The 11395-nt window shown below is 40.2% G+C and overlaps 1 protein-coding gene across 6 annotated transcripts in view; it reads right to left on the bottom strand.

Moving 5' to 3' along the window:
* The window catches only part of fam49a (family with sequence similarity 49 member A), a 72975-nt gene that overhangs the window by 30989 nt on the left and 30591 nt on the right, over positions 1-11395 (bottom strand). For 3 of the 6 annotated variants that reach the window (XR_001309832.1, XM_014002818.1, XM_014002823.1), the window contains exon 2: positions 6570-6718. The gene's annotated coding sequence lies outside the window, so the exon portion shown is untranslated. Of the gene's footprint in view, positions 1-6569; positions 6719-11395 lie in introns of those variants that run through there. The other 3 variants (XM_014002819.1, XM_014002824.1, XM_014002826.1) reach the window with 2 other exon arrangements.

The raw sequence follows: 11395 nt of genomic DNA on the forward strand, positions 1-11395 counted from the left end.
GAAAATGAGTCTGATATAAAAATCAGGAAAAAGAGATGTGTTTTTGGAAAGGGCGAAACCTTTTAGTTTTATATTTCATATTTAAATGTTTTATTTATTCTTTTATTTCACTTTTATTGTTTGAATATCTATGAAATTTTTTTTACAGGGTATAGATTCAGACATTGTTTTAAAGGACGTGAGGTAAAGAATAATGTTAGAGATGTGCACTCATGTTGAAATAAACATGAATTGAAACTATTTTAGAAAAATACACTTAATTACAAGGCTTTAAAGAACTGTGCACTATTGTTGACCTTTACGTTATAATTATATGATTTTAACAATAATAGGTCTTGATCTAAAGTGGGCCAGTGTGAGGCATGAATGTCCAGGGCTAAAAACAAGTCCCACTTGGGCTCTGCCTTTCACTGTTGCTGAACAAAACCGAGCACAAATCCTGAACCAGTTTCTCTGCTCTGTTGGATTCAGTCCTTTCTAAACAGAGCAAAATACAAAGACTCTGAATTAAAGTTACCCACACTGAAGCTTTTATTGGAGGCAAAGAGCAGGAGCTAGGTAGTAATTTTCATGGAAAAATGTCCCTAGGAGTGGAGGATGGTCATAAACTGCAATCACAGCAAGTTTTAAACAAAAAAGTGTAATGTGAGGTTGTGATTTATGGTAAAAAGCTGAAGGTCACAGTACGTCATAGGGTTGCAAGGGGAATAACAAAACGTGGCTGAATTAAAAACGAACAACTAAAAATATACTAAAGATATAATTTATTACATATTCACACTTCAAATAATTTAAGTGTAAAGAAAACCTTTTAATCTATAACCTCCCTTGATATTCAGTCAGAGTAAAGTGACAACAAAAGAGACACTGTGCTGCAGCGCGCACATGATGATCATACTGCACAGCCTGTGGCAAGCCGTCGACCATCTCTTCACCATCCGATTCATTCCTCATCTCTCACTCATCACAAAGTCGCTTTCAAGACCAACACTAAAAACATCAAAAGCATCAATTTCCTGCTTTAAATGCTCTCATCCTGGGGAAATACATTAAAATGGATTTGATGACAAATTTTAAGTTCAATGCTTGCATGTACCAAGAGGGAGCAGTGTTCATTCACTTTCATATTCTACTGACAAGGAGAAACGCTTTGCTGCAATGGTGACACGCTGCTACATGTGCAGTGAGGAAACTTTTTTTTTTTTTTTGCAGGCAAACCCTAACCTGCAGCTACAAGTTCCTCGACAGACTCACTTGTTGTATTTGTTTAACAAGTAGTTTTTTCTACCTCTAAGTGACTGTTTTCCATTAAGGTGAAAGTTTTACCAAAGATAAAGTTAAAAAGACGTCTCTAAGCATTTCCACCACTGAACACAGAATGAAAACCTGCACATTTCTTTTAGCTCAACATAATTTCCCGATTTATAAAAATGATTTAAAGTGCTCTATGTGGTGCACAAATGGAAACATTAATTTTCAGGGTATTCTTTGCGCTATGTCTTTTATGCTATATGTTTTGTTTTCATTTATTTTTATCTGATATATTCTTAATGTGACTTGGACATGTTGCATACATGATGTTTTGTTTCTCCCCCACCCTCTTCCTATGGGTGTCTCTAGTACCCACCAGGCTGACATTGTGAATAAGAAGTTATTCTTAATGTTTTGCCTGGTAAAATAAAAGTTAAATAAAATAAAATAAACAACCAAATCCATTATCCAAACAGAAAAACTTTAAGGAATTCAGCAGATCTACAGTTGATAAAAAACAAAACCAAATAAGTGACAAATCAAAAGGTGAAACTGCCATTTAACTGATAATATTCAGCACAAATTTGAATATAATTTTTCCCAGTGCAAACACTTGACTCTAGCCAAACTAAATGCCAGTTGGTGTGGGTTTGGGTCCCCTTTGCTATTGCTATATCATTGCTATATAACTATTTCTTCTTTCACAAGCTCTGTATAGAAATGAAACTATATGAAGTATTTTCAGAAAAAATAAAATAATGTTCCTAAAAACAACTTAAGATAAATCGACGCTGTGAGGCGGTCTGATTTAGATGGGAGAGAAATGTTGGTAGATGCTGAAAGCGATTTGCGGTTAGGGTGGAGGTGGTATGCCACTGAAGGCTCRACAGCTGGGGGTTAGGTCAGCCCCAGCTCATATCCATTCCCTGTATTTCCAGCTTGGAGCAGCCCTTAGTGGGGAGCTTGCTCCTGAAGGGGCTCAACCAGTAACGGTTCGTTTCCCTTATACAAGCTGGGACAGCTGGTAAAAAGCTGTTAAGCTGGTGTAGAAGCCGGTGGGAGCCTCGTACCGTCATACAGATCCCTTTCAGTCCCCTCTGCATTCTGAGCTGCAGGCCACAGGATGCCCAGTTTATTAGCCGCCCGTCTGCAAACTTCATACAGGTCAGTATCCGCAGGAGAAGCCGCACCAGCGCCGCTGGGAGGCCTCAAGTGAGGAGCGGGGAAAGTTGAATCTTCCTCCTCCTCCTCCATGCCATCCATATCAAGGAGGTCGGAGTTAACGTCAACATCTGCCTCCTCCTGACCTGCTTCGAGTTCTCCGCCGTCTGCCAGCTCTTCGAAAAGTGGTGGCAGGACCGAGGACTCGTCCTCCATCATGTCCGCCCAGATTGTAGCTCGCAACTGATGGCTGACACCTGGAGCCGCTGTCGAGGACAGCCTCCTTTCCAGGATTTTCTCCGGCATGTTGGAGCAGTGCGAAAACTCCTGTGGATTCGCCAGCAACGCTTGCTCGTGTTTGGCGCCCATGCGTGCTATGCACATTGGGTGAGGGTTCCTACCGGAGATGGAGGCCCCACATGACGCGGGGCACGGGCYGGATACAACCTCCTTGGCTTTAGGTTCCGACCCCTTGGGTGCTGTAGCCATGATGTTGGACAGAAAGCTCGTCGTGACACGTTAGCTATCAGTCTGAAAAATTTGCTGTGGGGTTAAAACCGAGCAAACCACCTAAACTTAGCAGCTCGTCGTGACACGTTAGCTGAAAGTTTATGGCTAGCGAACTAATGCTAACTCAAAGTAATGCTAGCTCACCTTGACGCGTTAGTTAAAAGTTACAACTAGCACCGTTCGGTTACTTAAAGCCAAGCAGTAGCGGGAGCAGCTCGCCTTAACGTGGTCACTGCTCGTGAGTGTAACAAAAGATACTTCTCACAAAGTCTTACTCAGCACGAGTCCAAAGCTGAAGCCAGGAAACTGCGTTTGGCGACGTACTCCTTAAGGGGATGCCTGGAAACTGTTTAGCCGCTAACCTAGCTAGTCTGAAAACGCTGAGGGAGCTTGCAATAGCTTCTCACGGGAAGAAAGCAAGAATGAGTTGGGAGGGGTCGGTTGTTAACTGATTTATTGCTTTTATTGTGGTTTTTATTATTGAATTTTGTAAGGTGACCTTGAAAGGTGCCTATAAATAAAATGCATGACTATTATTATCATTATTATTACTATTATTACTATCGGCCTGCGCATCCTAAGAATTTTGTATTTTGTGTTTATGTTTTTGGAGTTTTTTTACCCATACCTGTATCGTAAAGGTAAGCTAGCTAACTCACCCCCCGGTCCGTTCAGGTCTGTTATCCAATACATAATGCTAAGGTTTTCTTAAACAATTGTGTTCATTCTGTTTTTTATGGCTAAACATTTCTTTTTGCTGATGCTGTTCCACTCCTTCTGTTGCATGTAATTTATTACGTGTTTAGTCATTGTAAAGCAATTGACTTTACATGACTAAAAATGTAATAAATCACACACAAAGCAAACACACACACTCACACACAAACATATGGCCTTGGCTTGGCGGAAGTTTTTGCTCTCCGAGAGCTACTAGTTTAAAATTGAAGTGACTTGTATTATTTTCTCCTGAATTAATTGCATTTGATTTAATGCAGAGTACATTTAAATGTATTTTTGGTTTATTGTAATATTTTGTTATTGGAAACTTCTAATTAAAGTTTTAAGATCAGTTAGGACAAAAAAAAAGACCAGTTAGGACCATACAGTAGATGTTTCTGAGTAGCACTGTGTCTCTATGCTGGGGGATAGGAGGATGCTGGCGTTGAAATGGACTGACTGTCCCACCATTTTGTGTAACAAGAAAAAAAAGAATGCAGATCCATATCCTGTGTGATGACCATCAGTGATCACCACACTACTGCTACACCTGAACTTGTACAGTGCTTTATCAAGTCTGAACCCTCCAAAGCTTTTCACACTACAATCAGTCATTCAACCATTCATACACACATTCACACACTGATGGTGGAAAACTACATTGTATCCACAGCTGCRCTGAGGCAGACTGACAACCCTCTGACCCACACCAACAGYCAAGGCAGGTGAAGTGTCTTGCCCAAGGACACCACAACTAAGACAGTCATCCTGTAACCAGCAACCCACCAGCTACAGGATGACTCCCCTAACCACTCATCCACAGCCACCCCAAACAAACCCAAGCGTTATAAACTTAAATTGTGCTGCCATGTTAATTTTAGAGAGAAATTGTGTTTGTTTTATTCCACTTGTGAATAATCTTTCTCTCTCTACTTTGTAAACAACATTTAACTTTCCCAGATTAACAGGCAACAGTTGCTTCTCTAAGGTCATTGCTGATGTTTTTCCTACTTGGCATTGTGTTTATTCACACATGTATCTCTCCTTGAGGGCTGCTTTCCTCCATGTTTTACAGGTTGCCCTGCTTTAAGAAGTGTATCTTTTATTTCATTTCAAATGAACAAGTCAGCTCAGTCTGGGACTGACTCCTGTTGTCTCCCTGGATTATTCAGGACACGAAGCTCTTTACCGCAGCCTCGGCTGCTCTCTGTCCGACCCAGACCACACCAGCCCCGGACAGCAGAGTTGGAATGGCCCTGACAGAAYAAAAAACATGCGCTGCAGCCACTCTGCTCCAAGATCACTAGTTTAGATCAGGAATAAAAAAAAAGTTCAGGTCTTGTTTGAATCAAGTTCAGATCCGGTTCAAACTGTTTTTCATTTCACAATAACGAGCTGATCGCGGACATGCAGCTGTCAATCACTGCCTTGCTACGCTGCCTCTTTTTCTCCTCCCGCCGTCTGCGGTGTTCCACACACACGTTCTTGTTTTCCAGTTTCTGCTGGAGGAACAGCGGGCTGAGCTTCATCTGTCCACCTTTCATTCATTCCTGAACACTGTGGCAATGATCTATGTTGTATTATAATAATAACAGGTCTAATAAAAATTGATCATTGGGCTGTGTGTGTGTTTTAGTCCCGATCAAAACTACGTGACAAAGAAACATTTTAGTTTGTTTAAAACAATATTGAACCACAAAGAGCATCTATAACTAAGTTAACTCAGTTTGTTTTATGACTGATAAGAGGCAGATGTCCAGTGTGAACCTGCTGGTTCAACACAGAGAGCAGCGCAGGCAGCCACCACCTCCTCTCCTCACCCGAGGCTGAGGGAGAGTCAGGCTGTGGAGCTCAGTGGAGCTAAAGTCTTATCAGATCCAGCTGCTGGTTCAAAGGTTGATTCAACGATACATGAAGCCTTGTGTTGCTGAGGCATTGTGTGTCTGTGTATGTGTGATTGTGTTCAAGTGATGTTAGCTGCTAACATGCTAATACGAAGCTGTAACAGACGATCATGCTGTGCTAGCTGTTCCAACCCTCTGACTGCTGCAGGGGCGTGTCTTAGAGAGAGGCTTTTATACCAGAACACAGCTGCTGTGATGAAACTGTGGAGAAGACACGTCATCCTGGAGAACCGTTTAACCAATACGTAAATTAGCCTGCAGTACCACTGGTCAACCAATAATATGAAGCAAAAAGACGTTTTTAGACCAAATATTACAGATTAGAACAAATACGCACAAAAACGTCAAAATTAGCACAGAAACAGTACTATATAACATTTTAGACACATTCTAGACAGTTTATCAGCCAAAAAATGTAAATTTTGGGGTAAGTTCCTCTTTCAACACACCTGATTTTTATTAATGGGTGATTAACAGGCTCCAAGAACTTGAACTTGAATTCAATCAATCAGGTGTGATGGAGCAGGGAAAAAAACAAACAAACAACAACAACAACAAAAAAACCTAGCAGGATAGAAGCTCTTGAGGACTGGAGGTTGACAACAGAACAAACTCCTGAGGTACATTGATAATGATCAGTTAATCAATATATCTGATCAGCACCTCCTGGCTGATACTGCGTCTCTTAAACCCAGAGGAAGCAGTAAGGCTGGGCTTGGTTCTTCCGCATGCAGCTTTCGATTTTGCGTAGTTTTTGTTTAACAGGTTCTAAAATCATGTCAGTCTAACAAAAACAATAGATTCCACCACACAACATTTTATTAGACTAAATGATTTTGAATATATCTGGATATATAAAATCCTAGTACTAACAGTGACTGGGCATTTTCTTCCCCTATGATTGTATGTTTTAGTAACATGACATATTTACACAGAACAATTTCAAGAAAGGATAGTATTTCCGTGACTGCTTTCAAGAACAATAGTTCTGTTAATGTAACAGTGCATCATTGTTTACAGACTGACCTGGCTTAGCAGAAGTTCAAACTGTAGTCACATTCAAACACTGACGCAGTAGGATGTCTCTTCTTTTATATGCGGGAACTTGTATGATACAAACCTTCTCCAATGGAGGACCCCAGGCCGCTGACTATATCATTCACTTTCTGTTGTCTCTGAAAGGGGAGAAGAAAAATAAAGACACAAACTTAACAGAGTGAAAAAAAATCCTACTGGTGGAAAAGACGAGTCTCTTTAAACATGTTTCATTATCAGCTGGATAAGTGGAGTATTAACTTTCTCATTTACTTCTTTTCTGCTAAAAAGTGATCAATAAACAGGGACTTCACAATGAAACAAACCGCTGAATTATTCAGCAGTGAAATCGACACTCTTGTTTGTTATATCAAAGAGAGCTGATGAAGCTTCTGTCTGCTACCTGCTTATTAATGTATGAAATAACTTGCGACAAGCTGAGGGCTGCCAACAGTCATCATTGTTCACTGAATCCCACTCCAGAGCAAAGAATAAATACACTAAGGCTATGTTTTTAAAGTGTTGTGACATTTGAGTAAGTAAATTTTATTTATATAGCACCTTTCACAGACACAAACATCACAAAATGCTTAACAGGGAGCAAAATAACTAAAAACAATAAAACAGATCATAAATATAATGAAGAACAATAAAAACAGAAAACACTGAACTAGAAGCCTGTCTGAACAAAAATGTCTGAAGATAAATTTAAAAGAGTCAGAAGAATCTGAGCAGCAAAGGGACAGGGGGAGTGTTCCAGAGCCACCTGAAAAGCTTTGTCTCCAGGTGTTTTGTAATGTGTTCGAGGGACCACCAACAGCTCTTGTTTGAAGACCTCAAAGTTCTGGATGGACGGAGAGGCTTCAAAGGGTCCAAAATGTATTTGGAGGCTTGACCATGAAGTGCTCTAAAGGTTAAAACCAAAATTTTGAAATGACTCCTCAAATGCACAGGGAGCCAGTGCAGAGGGGCCAGAACAGGAGGAATGTGAGCTCTTCTGTGGGTCTTTGTTAACCTCGRTCCAGCATTCTGCATAGACTGAAGGCAAGCCAAGGAGGTGAAGAAATTTTGTAACTGATTAATTGAATATTAGATTCAGTTTTGTATTTTATACTTTCTGATCATTTCAGTCTGTAAGGTTGAAGCTGACAAAGAGTGTGTGTGTTATCATGTGTTCTTTCTCTTAGCCTAAACAAAACTGAGTGACGTTCTGACGTCTGACGTAAAAGGTAACACCTCTGGGGTGTAACCAGGAAGAGATGCACATTATAAGCTGAATTCATTATTATAGTAAAGAAGTTGTCAGTGTTTTGCAGAGTGTCTGCTCAGAGCAGAGCTCCCGTGTTTGTTTTGGTTTGGCCCAAGGTTGTACGCTGAGGCCTGTGCTGCTGAGAGCTGAATGAAGCTGATTGGAGTCAGAAGATAATGAAAATAAAGTTTTAAAGAAGAAACCCAGCTGAATCCTGTTTATTCGGACATACCATTTTGAACAACGCATATTTTTCCAACAATTTGGTGACCCCGACGTGATGGATGATCTTGAATAAGCAGAGAACATTGGATTTTATTTTTGGCTGTTGAAGAACCTGAGAAGATTTTTGAAACATCAGCTGTTGAGAGTGAGSACAGAAAAGCTTCAAAATGCCTCCTTACTTTTCCAAAGATTTCTTACAGAGGATTTGTTTAGACACGTAAAAAGGCTGTTGCAGTAATCTAAACAAGAAGAAATAACAGCATGAACAACCATCTCTAGCCCCTAATTTACATTACTTGCGTTCCGTCTCTGCTCCGGTCCGACCTCCGCAGCACATACGCACCCATTATAATCAATGAGAGTGTTTACACAGGCTACGGCAGTGAGCGGACGGCGATCCATCAAAATTAGAACAGATCCTATTTTTGCCGGACAACGGAGCTGCGCCGGAGTCAATTTTTAAAGATTACGTCGCACCAACAGGAAAAGAAATGAGCACAACATCCGTATTTTCAAAATAAGACACTATTGGACAGAATAATTGTCAGAATAATGTCGAAATTGCAGCTATATTAATAAATATACGGATATATTTCTACACAAATACTGTCAGAATGTATCGTTCTGTTTGGGAAGCAGATGGAAACATGTAGCATGAAGCTATGTGTACACACACGATACACGTGGATTTTATTTTGAAATCAGAAGTTTCAGAAAGCTGACAGTGAGACAGTTTCAACATAGATACCAAAAGCCTTTATATCAATGTTTTCAGCTGTGTTTGGAGTTCGTCTTTGACAGAATTAATTATTTTTTGCTGTAACTTCCACATTTATCACAGAATTTATCGCGCGATCTCCTTCCTGCATGTCTGTCGGACCGGAGAGGAGCGGAGGTAGTGTAAARTGGACTTGAAATGGTGCAGCTGCGACCTGCGCAGCGGAGCGGAGACAGAACGCAAGTAATGTAAATCCGGGGTAGTTCCTTCAGTGACACAATCTGTCAAAAGGCAAGGACATTTATCACCTGTGAGAGATGACAAAACCAACAAGATTATCTTCAGTGTTTAAATCTGTTTCACTACAGCAAAAACATCAAGAATCCGATTTTGAACCTTATTTGACCCTGGTGACAAAAGTAGCATTAGCTAAACTGTAAAAAGTTGTTAAATCATCTTCAATCTTCTCTACATGTTTATTGTAATTATTTCTATCAATAACATGTTTTTCTTTTTGTCTCTCTTCCAGAAGAAGGTGCCCCTGGACAAAGTCCTGCACCAGTTCTTCTGTGTTTGACTGTCTCTCTTTCCTGTCCTCCAACCCASCCGGTCGAGGCAGAMGGTCGCCTGTCCTGAGCCTGGTTCTGCTGGAGGTTTCTTCCTGATTAGCAGGGAGTTTTTCCTCTCCACCGTTTGCTCAGGATGGGAGACTGTGATGAAGTGATTCAACACAATCTGCTGGCTTCTTCTTCAGATTGTTCTTTTCATGTACAGTGCCCTGAGACAATGTATGTTGTAACTTGGCGCTATATAAATAAACTGAACTGAGCTGAATTGAACTTCTTGAGAAACATTCCTCTGCAGCCTTTTATAGTGCCGACAGTATCACCACTAGGTGGCCCCCTCTATTTAGATTCAAATCCACAAACTGTGGTCAACACAATTTTAGCCCCATGCAATGATTATGTCCAGCAACAAGCATGAACCTTTCTAACAGATTGTAAGAATCTTGTTGTGATCAGTAAAAAAGCTATAGTTGATATCTTAAAAAGTAAAAAAGCATGTGATTTAATTAAAGTGAGTGAACGCAGAGTGAGAACAAGACAGGTTTAGATCACGCATGACACATTATTGTTTTTAAAATTTAAATGTGTGCACACATTAGCCTCACTGCATCTCAACAGCGTGGCACTAATAAGATGCCAAATGTGACCACATAATAGGTGCCCATTTATGATTTGGAAGAACAAACTATTCTGCAAGTTTGGTCATCATATTGAACCGTAAGCAAACACGTGACGACCAAAAACAGTTGTATCAAAACAGAGGAAACAAACTATCACCAGTCATTACCTCAACAAATTCTACCAACAATAAAATACAGTTTCAACACTGAAAGCAAGAGGTCAGCTAATCAAAAACTGTGTTAAGGGTGCCCCAATCTGGTACTGATATTGAATATCAGTCTGATATCAGCCAAAAAACAAGTATCTAACTATATCAGCCTTCATGTAAAATCTCTGATATAAGTACTCCGATACAGGCAGTCCATTTCAGCATTTCTATCTTACAGTGATCCAGCATGCAGAGCCCACATAACAAAAACGCACTGTGCTAACAAAGTAGCAAGGAGTAGGAGTGATGATGGCAGTAAAAATAATCAATATCACTTTTAAAATGATGCACAGGCACATCAGATCAATGAGAACAAAACAGGAAAATGTCTGAATTCCCTCTTCATATAATAACATGTTTCATTTTAAAATGAAAACTAAGAAAGGAAACCTGCAAGTTAACTCACCTCTCACAAAATGCTCACGTTGCTGAACGAGTGCCGAGATGTGAAAGAACTGTTTTAAGTTCCTTTGTTTTCATGCCAGTTGAGCACTTCCCATGAGTGAGCTCACAATCCCTTCATTATTACTACTCATGTAAATAACCCAGTTCCTCTTTAACATGTATTTATGACATCTGCTGGGACTGACTTAGTCAAACTACTCATATAAAAAGAATAAAAAATATTAAAGTTCAGTTTGTGGGATGGTGGCACATACAAGCATAACTGTCCCTCACAACAGGAAGTGCTCTGACGTTTCTCTGTCATAAACATAACGTTTCATGCTTGGGCGGTATGAAAGTATTTTGTTGTACTGTAGTATAAAATATGGTGAAGGTATGTAAAAAAACCAGATACCGCATGGTGGTAACATAATGACCCCCGCACGCAGAAATGCACCAGAACTCAGAAGTCTTTATTCCTAATAAATGTCATGCTATAGGTGCATCCCAAAATTGTAGTGGTTTGGATGGGGGTCTTTTTTTTGGGGTGGGGTTGGGGGGGGATTGGTTGATCTGATGGTTAGCCCCTCATCAGAGCTAAACAACAAAAATTGGAAGCTCCTATGTTTAATAGCTTTTGAGCAATAACCCTTTTTGTAAGTCCAGACACACTTTTTCAGATAAATTAGGGGTTCAGCGGGGGTGGGGGCACTGATTGGTGGGCCTGATGGATAGAGCTTCATCAGAGCTAAACAGCAAAAAAAAAAAAACTGAAGCTCCTACGTTTAATAGTTTGAGTTACAAGCGATTTTACATGTCCTGACACCCCCACTTTGAAAGAAGCCC

The sequence above is a fragment of the Austrofundulus limnaeus genome, unplaced genomic scaffold (genome assembly GCF_001266775.1).
Source record: "Austrofundulus limnaeus strain Quisiro unplaced genomic scaffold, Austrofundulus_limnaeus-1.0 Scaffold15, whole genome shotgun sequence".
NCBI lineage: Eukaryota > Metazoa > Chordata > Actinopteri > Cyprinodontiformes > Rivulidae > Austrofundulus > Austrofundulus limnaeus.